General features: G+C 34.3%; 1 protein-coding gene across 1 annotated transcript in view; it reads left to right on the top strand.

Moving 5' to 3' along the window:
• The first annotated feature begins 691 nt into the window (after window positions 1-691).
• The window catches only part of LOC128547366 (uncharacterized), a 30,304-nt gene continuing 10,377 nt past the window's right edge, over window positions 692-20,618 (top strand). The window contains exon 1 of the mRNA XM_053519949.1: window positions 692-1,026. The gene's annotated coding sequence lies outside the window, so the exon portion shown is untranslated. The remainder of the gene's footprint in view (window positions 1,027-20,618) is intronic.

The following is a 20,618-nucleotide window of genomic DNA, read 5'->3' as shown; positions in this document are numbered from 1 at the left end:
TGCCACTAGTCAAGACCATTTTGTCTAATTCCATTTCACATTTAGAAAGCGTCGAAGATAGGAAAACAAGACTTAGTGCCTGCATCAACATAAAGCGTCAGTCACACATTGTTAAATGATGTACTTGAACACTTGTTATTATTATTTTGATTTCCTTGAATCATAGTTCCCTTTAGATATTTGTATGGCAGAGGTAAGCTGAAGCCAGAGAAAAGGATGCAAGACATAATAAATAATCAAATATATATATATATATATACCATGTCAAAATTCAAATGCACAAAAACATTTCAAACTAAACTTTACATGAGCCAGTACTCGAACCACTTGCAGATCCCCTTATGCTGTAAGCGCTAACGTAAATATTACTTAAACCCTGTCAAATTGAACACAATAGGAAGCAAATACCTTTGTTGAGAAATTATTGAAATTGTATTAAAACACATCTATTGCTATATAAAGTTTCATATGAATTGGTCTGCTTTAACTTTAAAGATTTAACCAAAAGATTTGCAAGTTAGATGACGCAATAGGAAAATAATGGGAAAAATCGGGGATTACCTAAAATGTTAAAATTGGTTTTGAGATATTTATACAATGTTTTTGTAATGTTCTTGTGGGTTTTTATATGATATTATCTTATATAGTCTTATATAGTCATTGGACTAGAAAGACACAAGTCACTTTGATAGTTACTAAATCTATTCTTATTCTAAAATTCTACAACAATTATATTGGTGACAGAGAGGCAGTTACAGTAGGCGGGGCTTATCATATCAGTGGGCAGCTTTTAACCAATAGTCTTAATACTTTACAGTTTTGGTAATAGCTGCATCATAAATATACGTTAAGTATATGTAACAAGAGCACTGTATAAAGTTAAGACCTGATATGAAGGTAGTTGTGTTCTTTTGATCATTTAAAACCAGAAGTAATGGCGTAACCTTATTTATCCGGATAACGAATAACTGAGGTTACTGATCTACATCTATTTGGGGGAAAAAAGGACATATTTTTCTTCTTCGTGTAAGTATTTCCTGATTACGTATTTTCTAAGTGAAACTATTATCGTCAATAATGAAAGCCCTGCTTTAGTGACTTTCATCTTTCATTTAATCATTTACGGCTTTTCTACAGACAGCATGATTATATAACCAGTTAAGGTAGTTCTGCACGTTTGATAAACCGGAAGTGATGGCGTAACGTCATTTATTCGGAAAACGCAGAATAAAGCCTGGATTCGGCGTACGGAAATAAAAAATATTTTATGATTTAATCGAAATCTGTGAGTAAATTTATTACGATGGCACTGTTGCTTTATTTCTAAAGTCAAAATATGATATTAAAACATATGACACGTTAAAAAATTCCAAATAATGTCTTAAAATTAGCGTAAAATGTTCGGTTCACTTTAATCATGGTCAAATTTCTCAAAACTAAGCACACGGACCTATACATTTTATTTCACCAAATTATAGGCCATGTGTTTATTTACAACTTTGAAAAGTTTCATCAAAATCTACATTGTAGAAAAATTCTATTCGCGAAAATGTTATGAAAGTTATGATTTACCCATAGACTCTCATTATGAAATATTGCGTGAGGTCCACATTTTTCAAATCAGTCTAGCAAAAAATCAAGCACACGACCCTATCTTTTTTATTTGCTGAATTTTCTAGGTATATTCTGAAGTTTTGAAAAATCAGAGTTTAATCAAATTCTACATTGTGAAAAAAGTTCGACCCAAACGTGCAGAACTACCTTAAACCTGAATTGTATTAGCCTTGCTGACGTTTATCACATCAATTTACAGATTTTCTAAATAACATTTTAAACCTAAGTACGCTATTGTCTCCAGAATTTTATTGCATATTTTACTTGGTGGCCATTAGTTTTAGTATTTGTTTACATTACCACATAATACCAAAAGGCGTTATTAGTATTCATCTTGTAGAGAGAATGCCAACTATTCCATGCATGCCATTTTTAGACGTCATTTTTTAAAATAATAATCCTCGCTGATAGATGTATTGCTAATTTAAATAAAAATCTGGATTGATGCACTTTAGATCTAAAAGGTCCAATACCTTTTACATAATTTTGTTTTATTGACTTAGAATATAGTAAGTCTACAGTCAACGTCATGTAGATACAAAGTTGCAGTAAGAATGAGGCTGAACACGGTTTCCTATCAATAGCCTAAGCGCTTTGATCTATCCAAGTTTCTATGTATGGGACTATTCATTTACCACCTTTTGTTAAAAACTACTTCAAGATACTACCATTGGGGAACATATGTTATGCATACATCTCGTTCCATATATATATTGATTATTGTAATAATATGGTGTTAAGTCCCATTTTTACCAAGAACGGATTATGTTTCATTTACGGACGGATAGTAGCATTTCATAGACAGTACGACTTCTTCTACTATTATTACTATATATTTTTATTATCATAATGGCCCATCCAGCTGGCTTACGGAAGTTCGATGGTTCTACCCAGGTGCAGAAAATGATAAATAGTAACCAGAGGAGCATTTTGGGTCTTTCTCAACCTTATAAAGCTTGGAGATAGCCATATGACCTATAACTGAGTCGAAAATATCATTATAGTAGTATTAGTGTAAATACTGTATTTTATTAAGATAACTACAGTCTATGATGACCACTCCTAAAGTCTGAATAGGAAACTGATTGCACACGTTTTCATTTCACATGTGTTCCAGAATGCATCCCATCACGCCTGTAATTTATTGTTCTTTCACTAAGAATTGGTAAGTCACACTTGATTTGGCACCTGATCGCAAAAACTGTTGTCTTTACAAGCTGGCCAGTCAAACTCACGACCTTAGAAATAACCACTGACGTTAAAATTGTTTCTTCCAAATTGAGATAACTCTCTGGTTGATCGTACTCTGCGGATTACATATTAGGCCTACTAAACCCGAGGATGGAAAAGTGACGTCTTTGAAACATGCAAAACATTTTATTTATCACAATGGTTAACATACGTCGTTATTGAATGCGTGGTCAATATGTTAAAAAAAAACCGTTGCGATCCTCTCATTGTCCCGGTTATGATTTTTGTCTTTGTGCTGGGGGAATTTAAGTTAAAGTGCACATGCACTGCAATTGTGGCCCCCAGTTAATTGATGCTGACGATATAGATTCTATTTAAACTATTCTCTTAGTAATAAAATAAAGCAGTGAAGGTATCATGAAATACCACTCGCCGAAATGAAAATTTAAAATGTTTAAATCTAAACTTTATCTACATTTACTGACTTGAATTGTATTAGCATTTTATTCATTTGTTCATATATACTGACTTGCATTGTATCGGCATTTAAATTTTATCCGATTGTTCACATGTTTTTTATGGTGTGCACGCGGATGAGCGTTCACCATTTTTACCAGATGACTGTTTACTTACCGCGTGGCTCCTTTGTTTTGATAGGGCTGTTATTCACAGTAACTACCTAAAAAGAGCACGAGCGAAAGCTGCTAACCAAATACTAACCTAACTAATAGCTTAGTATCTTAATACTACACTCACTCGTTCATAGCAAGCGGCGATCACACAATACATGTTCAATTTGTTTCTTCTCTCCTTAATAAGGATGATGAAACTTTTTTATCTGCTATTAAAGTACAAAAAGTAGAACAGAATGGTATGAATACAAAGGTACATTGACGAAACATATAGTGCTTGAACTTTATCACTCTTTTTTAAATGTGTGGATCACATATGTGACACATTAATTCATTTTGTTATGTGAATCCACTTGCTTAGCTCTGATACTTCGCATTTAAAGGTCTCGACTCCGATCATCAGGAGCGCGGTTTGTTTTTCTTAACGTTTTTGACACATGACAGTGCCCAACACAATCGAGTCATATGGAGATGTTAGTTAATATTTTGTTAGGTTTAACGTCACATTGACACATTAGACAAAGTCATTGACAAAGTCACGTGGTGACTTGGTGACTTTCCGTCTTTTGATAATAGAGGTAACCCCAGTTACCCCTCTAGGCGGCCACCAAGATAGAATCGCCGATCATCCGTAAGCCAGCACGTTAGTTTTATCACATGAAAGAATACTTAACCCAAGACGAGGTTTGATTCAAACCAACAGAGGTTAGGGACATGTGCTTTGAAGTTAACGACCATAACAACTCGATTAAGGAAGCCCATCGTCAGTTATTTGCGTGGCCCAGGTCAGAACTAACGCAAAATTTACCAAAAAGACATTGTCAAATAAGTTTAATCAATCAATAAATTAATCAAGTTCTGTTTTTTTCTTTTGCTTACAATGTATCTAACTGGCGACATCGCTATTTAGAGTGTCGTGGTCAACTCACTAACTAGATAAACCGGCTGTTTAAGCCATTGAAACGGCTTTGTCTTCATACAGTTTTAATGCCTTTTTGTATCGGTTTACATTGGTTAGGAATTGAGCAACAAAATAGCAAAGAGTAGCAATTAATACTAATAATGTTTCAACATGCACATCATAATTATTTTGTTATATATCAAAATGAGTGAAAGAAATGATAATATTCCAACCTGTTTTCTTCTTGCTTGCCACAACCTCCAACAGCCAACTTCGTCAGGTATCTATTACTTATATAATAGGTAACTAAAATATACTGAAATTTTAAACTCTTTAAGAGTAATAGACTTAGGCTATATTGTATTTACCACTGGCAATAACCAACTACCTGCAGTTTGACCAAGGGCTCTTTCAGGCAGTATATACCATTGGACGGGAGCAAATCTGCACTCTACGATATTTGAGCGTTTTTTACCTCTATCTATACAGAGTCTCACTTTGAGGAAAACATATCTTGACATTTCTTTGAAATAATCATAAAACATTCTTTCTAATAATAGTATATTAATTCACTTAATTTAATATGGCTTTTTAACAATACAGCTTTTTTAAAGTGAACTCGATGAAAATGGCCCTGCTATTATTTTGTTAGTTTCTGTCTTTGCTTTCATAGGAACTTTACATCTATTTTATTCAAATTGGCCCTTCGTTCAAAAGATTGTTATATATGTATCAGAAACCTTTTAGTCTAGTCCGATTTTGCAGATATATGCTTATTTAAGAAGTTACGAGCATTTTGTTAGTATTTGGTCCAACATACTTTTTTGACATAATTTGGGTATGCTGAATCCAAAAATATATGTTGGCCATCTGGCAAATGCCTCTGAAAGGGTTAAAAACAGGGGCAAAAATGACCACTGTTTTTTACAATTTTTATTTCCATTGATATTATCTTATGATACAAATGTTTATCTTTAGATATGTTTTGAAAATATTGTTTCATATTTTAGTATAATTGAGTTAATATTTATCAGTTAACTATTTTACAAGTTAAAAATTTGTACTTCAGGGGCTCAAAAAGGGGAATTTGAAGACATTTTATATTTTTAGAAATATTCAACGTCATTCATAGAATAGAAAAAAATGAGAATAAGTATAAGATTAAAAGATTAAAAGCTTCTGCTGGAATTTTGTCAAAAAGAAAATAATACTTTTGATGAAATGCATTCTTTTAGAAAAATCATTTAAGACAAAAATAATGGAGAAATTAAAACTTAATTAACATAGCATTGTCTTTAATAGAGAAAAGAATAACATGTATAACATTATGTAATCCTTGTAAAATTTTATTGAACAATAAACTTTTTAATACCTTTAAAGAAGCATCATAATAATTGGTGAAAATTAAGTGTGACAGGGATTAAGATTATGGCTAATGTGAGCTTAATTAATATAACAATCCTGGTCTCTGTTACAATAATAATCTGAGTCTGATCATGTTATTGTAAAGTCCTTATCTAAACACTCTGAAATGCTTTACCTGTTAATTAATCTACATAAATTCTGACAAGGACACACTCTTTTGTGGTCATTACGGTTTTAGAGGTGTCAAGAATACTTCATGAAATCACTGCTTTGCAGGTAGGAAAAAATTATACGTATTTTTTCTATAAAATTTTAGAAATGCTTTGTTTAATATACATCGTTAAATTTTCATATTTGGTGAAATTGCATTTATTTTAACTTTTAATATTTGTGATAGGTTTAGTAAAAAGTATCTGTTAAAGCTAGCTTTATATATTATTATTGATTGTAAATGATAAGTAATACAATATTATTTTGTTTTTCATAGGTGTTAAAATATTCCACAGTAAGAATGGACAAGACAGTGCATTTAAAGAGACCATTTCAAGATAGCACAGAAATATGCATCATTTGTCAGGAGACAAAATCTGACAAACTTGAAACTAAACAGCCTCAAGGCATAACATTTCTAAAACACTGTGCTGAATCAAGAAAAAAATTCAGAGATTATTCTAACTATGAAGCCATTAGTAGAATTGAAAAAATAGATGAAAATGACAAAATACTTTGCCATAGAAAGTGTTATTCTAATTTTGTTCACAAAAAACAAATACAAGCTCTTCAGTCAAAGCTAAGTGTTAATATACAACAAGCCTCCAGACAAACAGCAGATAAAGCTGGATCCACATCAAACTTATTATATACTCCTATAAGGAGATCGGTTAGACCAGTAAACTGGGAGATGTGTATGTTCTGTCAAGACAAAAAACATGAAAAACTCTTTAACATAACTACATGTACCTTCCAAGTCAGTGATATTATTTTAAAGGATGCTAAACTTGACAACACAATGCGACTGCGTCTCTCTGATGTCAACGACCTCATAGCTGCAGAGGGCAAATATCATAACAAATGTTTAAAATCTTTTAGATAGGGAGTTCGCAAAACCAAGTCGGACAGCGCAAATACAGATCTTGCCATGATCTTTCTTATGCATGAACTTGAGTATGCTGCAACGATATCGCAAATACTGCAACTTTCAGACATTTGGAACAGATACTGCACACTTATCGAAGAGACTTCTTCAACAATTTCTTTGTCATTTAATTCTAGAAGATCATCATTCAAAAAAGCCTTACAACGTAAACTGAGAAACCAGTTTCAGTTTGTAACTCCACTTCATAGATCTTCTAATGAAAGTAATACACTTCTTGTTCCATTTTAATGTGCTGTGTCAATGCTTAGTGATGCGCATTATGATACTACAGCGGCTGACAATACCGAAATATAATTCCAGTGATGACTTGTTGTCATTGGTACACGTATCACTTAAATTAAGGGCTGATTAAGGGCTGATCTGCTCTCTCTTGAAGGACATTCTGGACTTAGTGTGAGTGAAAATGATGCAATAAAAACTGTATTCCGGAGAGTCTGTTCATGTTTCTGAATTTAATGTAAAGTGGCCAGGAGCTTCTTGATTTAGAATTTGACAATAAAGATCCTGAATCAGATAGACAAACAAAAATATTAAGCGTAGCACAAGATATTGTTTATGGAGTGAGTGATGTTAAAAACATTGGTCTTACAAAACATATAGTTAACCTATTTCATAGTGCAGGACATACATTGAGCTACAGAGACATACTAAGGGTAGACACATCCTTAGCTGAAAAAACACTGAATCAATGGATCCAGAAACAGGTCATGTTATTCCGCTATATCTTACTGAGAATGTTTTCACACATTTTACTGCAGATAACATTGATATAAATGATTCAATACTGGATGGAAAAAATACTTTATCCTGTCACTTGCAGTATTTTCGACCCGATATCAGGGTGCCGTATATCTTTCTTGATATACCGTCAGTTGATCATGTGACCAGTGATATACGGTCAGTTGATCATGTGACCTTATGATCGATATTGTTGTCATAAGAAATTTTGCAACGAAACCATCATCATTGTGTTGGAAATGTCCGAACTAAGAAAATGAGTGGTCAAATAATGAGTTTTTATTCAAAAACGAAGAAGTTGTTGCGATTTTGCCGGTAATCACGTCATTATATAAGTGACGTCATTACGAATATGACGTCATTAAAGCGGCTGTCGCACACTTATTTTTGTAAAATAAATTGCCAAATATCGGAAAATGAAGTATTGACAAGATAAATAGAATAATAGGTTAGTGCCTAAGATGGAGAAAGTTTATCTGGCTCGGCTCCGGACGTTATCAGGGTTGCCTTCGGCTCACCCGATAACCTCCTCCACCTCGCCAGATAAACTTTCTCATCTACGGCACTAACCTATTATTCTCTATTTCCATGCTACACAGGTCGCTGCTTGGCAGAGAGGTAATGAAGATGATTTCAATCTGGCAGAGATCACCACTTCAGGAAGAGAAACATTAAAAGTCCCTGAGCAGATGGATACTATTTTGCCTGCTAATATTTGCAAAGGGAAAAGTATTCCAGTGTTTCGTAAAAATGTTGAATCAAAACAATTTTCATTGAAAGAATCTGAAGTAGAATCAGCAAAACAAGAAAGAGCCCTCGATATGGCATTCCATCTACTTCGGAATAATGCAGATATTCGTCCAACCTGGTCATCTTTCAACCAGTCTATCAGTAGAACTGACTCAGCACCAGCCCATGATATCGACACATTAAACACTGTTGTTCAGAAGTGTATGCATATATCAGAAAGACTGGGGCAGTCACATACAGTTATAACTGTAGACCAGGCTCTTTACTTTAAGCTTATGGATTTGAAATGGGCAGTGCCTGCATACAGGGACAAGCTTATACCTAGAATGGGTGGTTTGCATATATCAATTAACTATCTGAAAGTAATAGGTGACCATATGAAAGGGTCAGATTTACATGAAATATGGGTTGAATCCAATCTTCTGGGTCCTATAAGCCGCAGATCAGGTCTTGGCAGGAAAGCACTATAACAGAGGAATGAGGGCTCACAAGATAACAACACAGGCTCTCTGGACATTGTTTCTTCCACAATTACTGAATTGTAAACATTGAAGAAAGAGACATTAACTTGCATGGGAAATTAATGGAAATGAAGTATTCTGGGGGCGTAGAAAATCTTGTGGCTGAATTGCAAAATGGCAACTTCAGAAGCCACCTTGACGATTCTGTTAAGAATGATCAAAATCCTAACTTCCAGTTTTGGTGGGTATACCTGGAAATGGTTTCAGTGCTTCTGATGTTCACGTGCTCGAAATGTTATGTTTGGCAGGTCTACAAGTCCTGAACACATGCCCCCAACCAGTGATGCTTGCTCATTTCACATTAAAAGAGCTCATTATCAAGCTCTGGTATGGAACCAAGCAACTGTTCCTAATCCAGATCTGCCTGCACCTACTGACATGGGATGGAAGGTAGCAGATGACACACTTAAGCCAGTTCTTCTTGCCCGTGATCCGATTCCTCAAGCTTGTATGGAGTTCATTGCTTGCAAGTGTACATCTGGATGTAGGACTCTCAGATGTAGATGTAAAAAGACTGGGCTTTTATGCACAGATATGTCAATGCGATAAAAGCATTACCAGCTGTATGAACTCGAGGCAGTAAATTAACATATGAAATGGGACTGTGAACGCATACCTTAAGGTTCAAATATTTCAATCTATATGATTTTGAAATAATTATATGATAAACAGTTGAACTGTAAACTGATTCAAAACATTAAAAAATTAGTGTACTGTATCAAAAATAGCTTTGCAAATATAACCAATTTGATTTTAGTTGAATAATATAAAAAAAATCAAGTTAACGTTTTTTAAAGCTTTTTTTCCCTGAACAGAGCACACATTTGGATTAAAAAGTATTTATTTTTGAACAAAAGTGTTATTTCTTTCATTTGTGACTATGTTACACATCACTTTGATAAAGAAATCTACATATTTCTCGATAATTGTAATAATATTACCCATTTCTATTAAAAATATCATAATTTGGCGGCCATTTTGTTTTCCGCCATTTTAACCTATAAAAAATCATTTGTCAGATGGCCAACATATTTTTTTGGAATTCAGCATACCCAAATTATACTAAAAAAGTATATGGAGCCAAATACTAACAAAGAAACCTAAATATTTCTGGATAATTGTAATAATATTACCCATTTCTATTAGAAATATGATAATTTGGCGGCCATTTTGTTTTCCGCCATTTTGACCTATAAAAAATCATTTGTCAGATGGCCAACATATATTTTTGAATTCAGCATACCAAAATTATGCTAAAAAAGTATATGTGACCAAATACTAACAAAATGCCTGTACCTCTCACATTTATTGAAATTTGGACTAGACTATTTATCGTCACAGTCAAATTTGGATACGACATACCTGATCTTGAAGATTTTATAAGTTCAAATCCGTTGCGTACGTACAGAAAATTTGTAATGGATCACACTGGTGATAGTTCTCGTAGAATGAATATTGGAAAATTAAACTCCTCCAAACATGCCTGTAAATTATAAGGCATCTCCATGGCCAAGCTATTAAGGTCGCTGTCTTCAAATCACTTGCCCATCACGTTAAATCCGCAGATGCCCGTCCGTGATGCAATAATGTACGGAGGGGCGCCTCGGGTCTTCATCCACCATCAGTTATGTATATATGAAATATAATTGTGTCAGTGCGAAGTTAAACCTTATAAAACAAACAAATTTACTTCTTAATAAAAACATGTTGGCGTCAGCTATTCAAATAAGAATTATTTTAATAGAAAGCTTATATTTTAAAGATATTTCAATGATAAACATATTAAGCGTTCTACGTTTAGATAGGTACATGTATTTCAATGCTCTTAATGTACTCATGCGCCTGGGATCAAAGTATTTTAAATTACTACAGAAACCCCGTTTCCTTGTTATGCCTTTTGGACTTACATGTACATGTTCCAAGTGTTTGGTGTTTACTATGAGAAAAATGAACAAACCTATCAACTTTGTGGTAGATATTTATGCAAGAAAGTCATATCAAATGTTCTATTCATTTCTGATTAATAGAGGCATGTGAATGCTGACTTTTTGTAAATTGTAATATTACTTACACTACTCGTTGATTAAAAGATATGGGATATATGCTGTCGAGGAAATCCATATCAAGCTTCGCCCTCGCCTGATATGGATTTTCAAGACAGCGTATATCACGTATCCTGTTACCTACAAGCTGTGCAACGATTTTATCTTGCCGACTCCCCATTTATTCCATCCTATATCGACACATTTTGTAAATTAACAAAGCTATTTACAGTGCAGACCGGAACTCTGCACTCATTTGTTTGGTCATTACGTTTTATTTACAGTTTATTAACACCAGCCATAAAATGCACAATGAACTGTATTTTGACCAAGTCACTTAACACAAAAGCTCATTCACTCAAGTTATAAGACAGTATTCCATCCTTTCGAAAATCATCAGACTTCACGATGTCAGAAATGTCATGAAACTTCGGCCCTCATTCCGTTACTTTTACCTTGCACGTAGATTAAATAATCTTACAACGAACTGCCGAGTAACAAATATGTTAATTCCTTTACTTTAAGATGATTTAACTCAAAACAAGATGTCAAGGACCGTGCTTCTGTTCTTCTATTTAAGCTTCTTGCAGCTACCTTCACGAGCCTAATTTAAATAAGAGAACAAATACGGCATGAAAACGGGAAACGATGTCTATAGCTGGACCTAAATATGTGACTTGCTTTGATTAAACCCTCGATTTGCCTGCCATTTTGTTTAAATCTAAATTCATTATGGAAAATTGCTAGCAGGATATAAATTAAGTATATCGTGTCTGCGTGTGACGTCTGTTGACAAGTAGAAATACGAGAAACTTGTAGAAGGCGAGATTATTCCTTATATTTCCTATTTTCTTGTACAATTCCTTTCCGATGCAAATCTAAAAAAAGAGTAAGCCAGGGACGTACCTGGACATACGCCTATACGCCTGTGCGTACAATTCAAATTCGGCATCGTGAAAATTTAAAGGCTCAATATGCTAAAAATGCAATAAAATGAAAAGCTAAAGGAGGTTAGGTGGCTATTTAAAGTTCATCATTTGAACAATACCATCTAAATGTGATTATCTAATTCGTTTTCGAATTATTGGACATGCTTTGTATTTTTTAATAATCGTAAAAACAAAAACATAAAAAGTAAGTGTAGATTTCTTGGAAGCATAGCAAACACATCAAGAGACACAGATCGCCTAAAAGGAATGTCTTAGATAAAAACACGCACGCACGCACAAGTACACAAACTGACAGCGAGACCAAAACGAACGGATAAAGGAACACACTATGCACTGTCAATGAAGAGCCAGTGGCAACACAATCGAATGATACATTTATTTATATCTTTCTTCTTGATAAGTAATATACTGCTTAAAAAGAAACAATTTTACAGATGAAAGCTGGTCTTACTGACAGTGTTTTTCCTGTTTATCATATTTGCAGTTTGCAATTCTCATTATAATCAATTTTTATCAGTGAAATCAATATTATTGTAACCAATAGCTCAAACGTAAACAAACTGGTATACACATGTGTACATTCATATTGGGCATCCCTTGGTTAAAGAGTTTTATTAAAAAAAATTCATATAGATATGTCTCACAAGAACCAAAAATGCTCAAGTGGCAAACTTAAGTAGAAACATTCAAAAAGATGCAAGTGTATTAATGCAGTGGGAAAGATGTATGTAAACCCTGAAACGCTTAGGAAGTTAAGTATAAGATGATCATTTAAAGTACATTTACAATATTTTACAAGTTCGTTTTTATGTCTCAAAATAACTACACAGCTTTTAACAGAGGACGACCCCGGATGAACGTGTACATGGATAAAGCCATGTATTGTTCACAAAGCCAGCTTGATGGCTTACTCTTATTAAAAAATAGACAGATCGTTCGGTTTTTTGAACATACAAAGATACGAGTGGATACAAGCTACATACATGGACCATTTGATCCGAATTTTATATTTGAAAATATGAACAATAACTACATATAGGTTATGTAAACATACAATTAACAGTACTATGAATTACGTTTAAAATAAGACAAAATGCATGTCTAGCTAAAACAGTATAAATATTTAGTAATAGTACAAGAAGTCTAGCTAATGATTTACATTTAGTACATGTATACTTATTGGATGTTTTATATTTAGAGCACCACTTCAGAGGAATCATTTTGCCAAAAACTCCAAGTTGCGATACTCTGTCACAAAGGATATTCTACTGTGCACATCATAAGAGGAAGCCATTCAGCTGGCTTACGAAAGGTTGGTGGTTCTACCTAGGTGGCCGCCCGTGATGAAATAATGCATGGAGGGGCAAGTGGAGTCTTCCTCCACCATCAAAGCTGGAAAGCTAGAAAGTTCCCGTATTAACTAAATCTGTATCGGTGCATAGTTATACCTAACAAATCTATTGTGCATGCAAGTTTCTACGGCAACGACCGCTCGTTTTCTACAAACATACCAACAAAACACCATGTATGTCCATTGAACCTCGATGTACTCAATTTGAGCAGGTCAGAGAATTTTGTTTGCACAAAAACAGGACACCTGTCTCAATCTGCTGTTCAAGTTTCAAATGACATGTGCGTTATTGGTAAATCAAGAGAGCATCAAGAGAACAAAAAATGATCAGCCGCTATCCCGGGTAAGAAAAAAAATACGCTAAATATAATACTCTTGGAGTGATAATAGAGACTTTTAATGGCTGTAATTTAATTTATTAATCTGTATCCAAATCTGGATACCGAAAATCCATTTAGCAAATTACGCAGTTTGAATTTGCATTTGCCAATATTAGATGTTGTTTACGTTTACTACAAATGTTTCGTTTCGTGTGAGAAAACTTCAAATATTTGCTATGTGTGGGTAGATACATTTATCAAAAACCTGCCAAAATGCAGATGCAGAAGTCATGCGTTAAGTTAAACATTGAAGGAGATTTCAAAAACGATAACAACAAAAAACTAGTTGCACATGATTCAAATACAACAAATGTATGCGATTTGTTGACATGTGTGTGTGTGTGTGTTCGGGTTTAACGTCTTTTTCAACATTTTTTTCAGTCATATAAACGACGGTGTCTACTGTAGCAGTGAGCACAATGCCCAACATGTGTAGCAGTTGGGATTAGGTAGGCATAGGAAAAAGAGATCAATATAATTGCACCTTTACTAATCCTACCAGGTATTCTGTATACAAAAGTGCTCCTATTGTGACACTTCGATACAAGCAAAACTGTATTATCTGCACTATAAAATACTTACTGGTATTTCATTTTATTATCGGCTTGTTAAAAGTTAATTTTTACCATAAGTAAGTTGACAAAATCATAGGAACCAGTGGTTCAGGGGTAAATCAAACACATATTAATAAATCCTAAACGATTTTTTTGTGCAAAAATTTATAATATTGTGTTTTAAACCGTTTTCATTTTCTACTCTATTATGTAATTGCAAGGGAAGTAAACTAATAGATATCTCTGCTTTAAAGTACTAGCCCAAGGCAAGAGTTGACATTCTTTGCGGATCACAACTTTGAATTAAATCTTAAAATTTCTGTTATTGATATTAGCAAAATTATCATACATTGCACATTTGTGAAATCATTTTTGTTAATTTCAAGGACTTGGAAATCAATTTCTATACTTTATTTAACGTATTTCTATCAATGAAAATATTAGGGTCTATCTCTAGATTAGGTAAGAGTTTAGATGCAGTTACCCTAACAGACTCATGGTTAGGTCCCTTTGGCGAAACACAATTAGCCTGCGCGGGTCTTGGCAGTTGCACAATAGAATATATCATAGAATGATATATGTAATGTTCGTGCCAGAGTGTTCGACCTACTGAAGAACACACTTTCTAGGGTAAAGTTACATAGGACTCTTAACGAAAAATGGTTATATTCCTCAAAATATCCGAGGCTGTTCCAGTTGCAATTTTTGCAACTGTCACGAACACTGCTAGTAAGCATGAGCAGTGTAATAAACTACGAATTTAAATGATTATCTTTGAAGTATGTAGTACAAATGTGACAAACAAAATATATTAACTCTGGAATAGCAACAGAACGCATCTCCTGCCGAAAAAGACTCAACATTTTCAAGGGGAGGCCGTAAAAACCCAATCCACCAGGAGATGGAGACCCCCTCCGTCACCTTACCCCACTCTCGCAGCATCTCTGCTTGGTTCGTAGCTATGCTGCTCATATCTGGCGTACAGTTCAATATCATCCAGGTACGCCCCTGTAAGCAAATCTATTATATGAAGTCAATTGCACCTCAATCGAATCTATCGAACTGCTAGCCCTCCCTTTTAGCCCAACAGGTTTATACGTTTTAATCGGGATATCACGTGGTTGATCACAAGGCACAGTGTATGCTCTCCTTGACGATTTGACAGAAGACAATTGTCTGAAGTCATTCGTCCTCCATTTATGTGTCATATTGAGAAGCGGATGATTAAGTGAGCACTTAAAAAGTAGTTCTTCAAAAGGCAGATGCATAATGTTTCTAAATATTTCTGTATTTTCATATTAGGTTTTGCTTGCAATTTATGAGCACTGATACGTATTTAAACACTAACCTACTTTAATCGGATCAGTATTTGGTTACCAACATTTACTCGTACACTTTTAGGATGATATGCTCAATACTTTTCAAAACAAAGAATCAATGAAGTTACTACTTAGTTTATTGTTTTCGTTTAAGTTTTCTTTTACTATACATGCATGTCATCAATATAATCTAAGCTACCTGGTATAAATTGCTCATTTAATTTTATTTCAATATGAGAGTTGAATACAGTGTATGTTCTTTAACGTTATTCAACCGTGCGATGTTTACATACCTTTTATTTCCTGCATAATGATTTTGCAAATATCGGGTAGCAATTGTTGCCGTATGAATTTATCCAGGTTCAGTTTTTATCACAATTACCTTGATGCCGAAACAATTGTATTAGCTTTTTAACGGTAGTTGAAAATTTCACCCTCTTTTTATATAGACGAGCTATTTCCCAAGCAGATTTCAATGTATCTTTTAAAGGAAAAAAAGGAAATAATATCAATGTATTTTTGATATTTATTGTTGTAAAGACACGACAGCATTCTTTAAATGCAACACATTGCATTTCACATAATTCAGCAGAATATCTAAAAAAAAATTAAATAGATCTAATTGATCCTTTTTGGCAGCCGAGTGAAAATATTTACTGCAAAACTTAAAGCTATCAAAATGCTAATTTTGGGCAGTGGAGTAGAGATCCTAATACAGAGCGAAAATGCAAAAGCTAAAGTTTAATTACTAGATTTTGAACACAAGTTGAATCGAGAAGCAGTATAGAAGAAATTTCATTGCATGGACTTCTACTCTTGAACGAATCCATTTGAGTTGTAACCATTCTGATTATTTTCTTATATGTACCTTAATTTAAAAAGACTTTCTTTGAAGGTTATTAAATAATCCGTGTAGACAAACAAAAGAGTAGATCGGTGATTAACGATTGTAGCTGAGACAACCACATGAAAGCGCTTAAAACAACAAGTGCACATGTACATGTATCCATTGATTACGAATCTAATTAAATAATTTTATACTCATTTAGAGTTGCCTTTATTAGTATGTTTGTCCGAATTTATGTCGTTCACATATTAAAAGTATTTCACATAGGATCGTCAAACATTTTAGGACTGATATTGAGCATTTGAAGGTGTGCATCGATGATTTTGTAAGTAGTTTTACCCAGTAAGAACAGTGTTTTTGGTCCTTGACTTCATCCAAAATACTCATAAGGGATACAAAAGATAGTGCCAGATGTATCTAAAATGCTATTAGACATAGTGTCATGAAACTGTTATAGAAATGTTATTTTGGCGTGTAGTATTTTTGTTTAGGATTTCACCCAGCTTCTGTCGGTAATATCATCCAATTTTAATTTCTAAACAAACAAGATAAAATAAATGAAAGCTTAGTTTTACATTGTCTACAATCTTAGCATATGACTATGCAGTGTAAATAACTGAATAAGTGGGTCACCCCTGTCCTTTTTGAACACATTTAGTTTGCAATTATTTGATTATAGTTGTCATCCCAATCCCAGATATTTTGCCCCTCACCGATGAGGAAGCCATCCAGCTGGCATAAGGAAGGTCGGTGATTCTACCCAAGTACCCGCCCGTGGTGAAATAATGCCTGAATGGGCATCTGTGGTCTTCGTCCATAATCAGATGCTGGAATTGTGTCGGTGTAACGTTAAACACAACGAAAACAAAAAAATCCATGATCTACAAGTCCTAGTAAATTATTGAATGATAGTTAAGTAATAATATAATGGAAACATACTGGAAATGTGCTGAGGTCAGTCATATACTGAGGCAGATCTGTGATAATTTTATGAGGTCATTAATTTTTCCTTGTATACTAACTTGTAACTGTTGAGTGGAATTTACTGGCATATTTGAATGATTTGAAGTGCAAATCTAAACAAGAATTATACTTCATTCATCTCTTCCTTTCTACCAAATGTACATGTTTATATATGACAGCGGTAGATGACAGGCTACACTTTTGTTCATAACTGCACTTTTGTTCGAAATAAAAGTACCTTCTAAAACACCTATTTTTTCAAATTTTACATTAGATAAATTATGGAAGAGAGTTTCACAAAGGTCTAATAGTCTGAATACTTAAAGCTTTTCGTGGTCCTCGTTCAGGATAATGTGGCCAATACTTATGTGATAAACATCATAATATTTTCCTTACAAGTTAATGCAGCTGACGATGGTATTGCATGTCTTCTCCGGTTAACTTGTCACTGTCAAGTATCTTTAAATTCCATCATAAAGAAAACCTTTTTGTCTTTACAACTGGCTTAAAAGCTTTAGACAGTAACCAGATAAGGCATACAGCGGTATAACATGATATACCTCAAACAAAAGGCGGGGTGTACCAACTAGACGAAACTGGGATAAAGATCTTAACATTATTCTTGTTTGGTATATTTTGAAATCATTTATCAAACAGAAACTTACAAACAAAACAACAGTAGATAGTAAAGACAAAATGGAAAACTGCGTAAAGGCACGAGATTTGGCGTGCCGATAAAGTAAATAACGACAAACTAAAAAATTTAACCGCTCGAAATAAGGCGATGTTGAAACAGCAATTCAAGATGTAAGAAATCGTTAACTTGAAAAAAAAGATAGAATCGAAATGCAAACATCTATGTTGCTCTACTTTTTCGGTAACTTATTTACTCACACTATTCACTCAAACAAAATATTCGTATACTTTAATGTATTTGAGGGTCAAATAAAATTATGACGTACTCTCACTTGTGATCAAAATCGCGTCAGTATAATAATTTTCTGACCAAATACAGCCTGACTTTCGCACTGAAAAGGAGCTGTTCCAGTATTACCTTTATACAGCCCTGAAATATTTGTTCGATACGTTTTCAGAATCATTCATCAAAGTAAGCATACATAGGCGAACGTCAACTTCCACGATATCCAGTCAACATAACTAGCATTTCATTATTGTCTCCAATGAATTTAATAGATAACAAATGTACAAAAGTCAAAATTTTGTTGACGTTTAAGGCAAAAGAGATGAAACAAAGCTGATAAATGAAAATGCATTAGAATGCAATTAGATGGTCTTCTTTGGTGTCTGTTGGAGACACTGATAGAGAACATCAGAACGTTATTTGTCTTCCCAGAAAGTCTTCGAAATAAATACAGGTGGTTAATAAAATGTTTTCAGGCTTTACATCCTGACACATGTGTCGTGGAATAGTTGTACCCCTGGCCATCGTTTGTTTGGGTGCTTCTTCTTGTAAGTTTATAAAGGTGTGAAGTGATTGTAAGACCCGTGGACAAGTTATTTAAAAAGCTTGCTAGGCCAGCTAGAGTTAAAGAAAATCCTGAACAGCATTTGCTTTGTTCTGATGGTTCTATTGGAATACATGGGCTTGCTTTTTGTTTCAACTGCTTGTTTTCAGCCCTTCTCTTTGGCTCATACATTTGTACATAGGTTTTGTCGCCACATGTTTGCACGTGAGGATAACCCTACAAATTGATTTTCAGAATCGTTTGCACATTGCCTTCTCATATGCTACTGACTACTTCTGGCACCCTCTTCTAACACAGCCTATATAGTAACGATATTTGCCCTGAGTTATCAGATGTTAGGTCTGCCAAGGAAGGTAATATCCTTGACAAACAATTTACAAGATTGCGTGTTAATTTTTCTCTATCAGTTTTTAACAATTCTATCAATTTTGACATATTTGGTCGTCTCCAATAATAAGATGGAATGAAACGTTTTCTTAAATCAGCATATACATTGCATTCTAATATGAAATACATTGCATTCTAATATGAAATGGAATTCATCTTCTAGTATACCACAAACATTTTCTTTCATTAGGTGTACTGTTTGGCTTAGTCCATCTACCAGTTTCGACATGCAATCTATGAGAAAATACTCTTAAACGTTCTAGTTCGCAAGAAACAATTTTAATATCAAATTGAGGTATGGCTGAAATTTAAAACATGAAATTTGTCTGTAGAAAAGCGCTCTACAGATAAAAGCACATCAACATTTCCTACATTTTGCATAAGCCAGGTATCATAAAAACCTAAAGAGCGTAATAGAATTTTAACTAAAGAGCACCAGTTTGTTTTATTTGGTCTTTTACTTTAATAATGAACTTTTTTTTTGATTTAACGTCGCACCGACACATGGTAGGTCATATGGCATATTTCCAGCTTTGATGGTGGAGGAAGACCCCAGGTGCCCCTCCGTTCATTATTTCATCACGAGCGGGCACCTGGGTAGAACCACCGACCTTCCGTAAGCCAGCTGGATGGCTTTCTCACATGAAGAATTCAACGCCCCGAGTGAGGTTTGAACCCACATTGATGAGGGGCAAGTGATTTGAAGTCAGCGACCTTAACCACTCGGCCACGGAGGCCCCTTATAATGAACATGGATATGAATCTTTTCTTACACAGTTGCATCTTGGCTCAACCCTCAAAGGGCATGACGTTGAAATTGTGTTTTGAGAGCATTTTTTAACTGGCCACAATGTTATGTTAATGTTCGTTAAATTTTGAGAAAAAAATAGTTAAATACCGTTGTATTTGAATCACTGTAATAGGAATATTTCATGAATATAACAATGTTTGATCCCGCCCGCTTAGCTCAATAGGGAGAGCGCAGATCTATGGATCGTGGGGTCGTGAGTTCGATCCCCAGGCGGGGCGTATGTTTTCCCTGACGATTTGATAAAAGGCATTGTGTCTGATATCATTCGTCCTCCACCTCTGATTCAGGTATGAAAGTTGGAAGGTACTTGTCGAAATATGCAGTGGTATATTAATACGTTTACACAAATGTATGTGTAATTTTTCGAAATATGTTTTCTTCAGAAACGACTACTTGGATGTTTTTAAAGCAAAACTGCATAGCACCGGATTATTTAGGAAATAAGTGAAAGTAACTGAGTGTCAACATTTTCAGTCAACGGTATTACTGAAAGTCATGAAAGGGGAGTTTTGATTATATATGTAAACATAAGGACTGCTCGTCGCAGTGAATTCAGTTTAGAAGATGTGTTGGCAAGGAGTCATTATGCAAAAAGCAGAAATAGACAATTCTGTATATCCCTTAATAGGGGGAGAAATGATAATTAAAGAAGGTCGGAT

Source organism: Mercenaria mercenaria, chromosome 12, assembly GCF_021730395.1.
Source record: "Mercenaria mercenaria strain notata chromosome 12, MADL_Memer_1, whole genome shotgun sequence".
In the NCBI taxonomy this organism is placed as follows: Eukaryota; Metazoa; Mollusca; class Bivalvia; order Venerida; family Veneridae; genus Mercenaria; species Mercenaria mercenaria.
The sequence above is the reverse complement of the archived record's forward strand: the minus strand, read 5'-3'. Positions and strand labels throughout refer to the sequence as shown.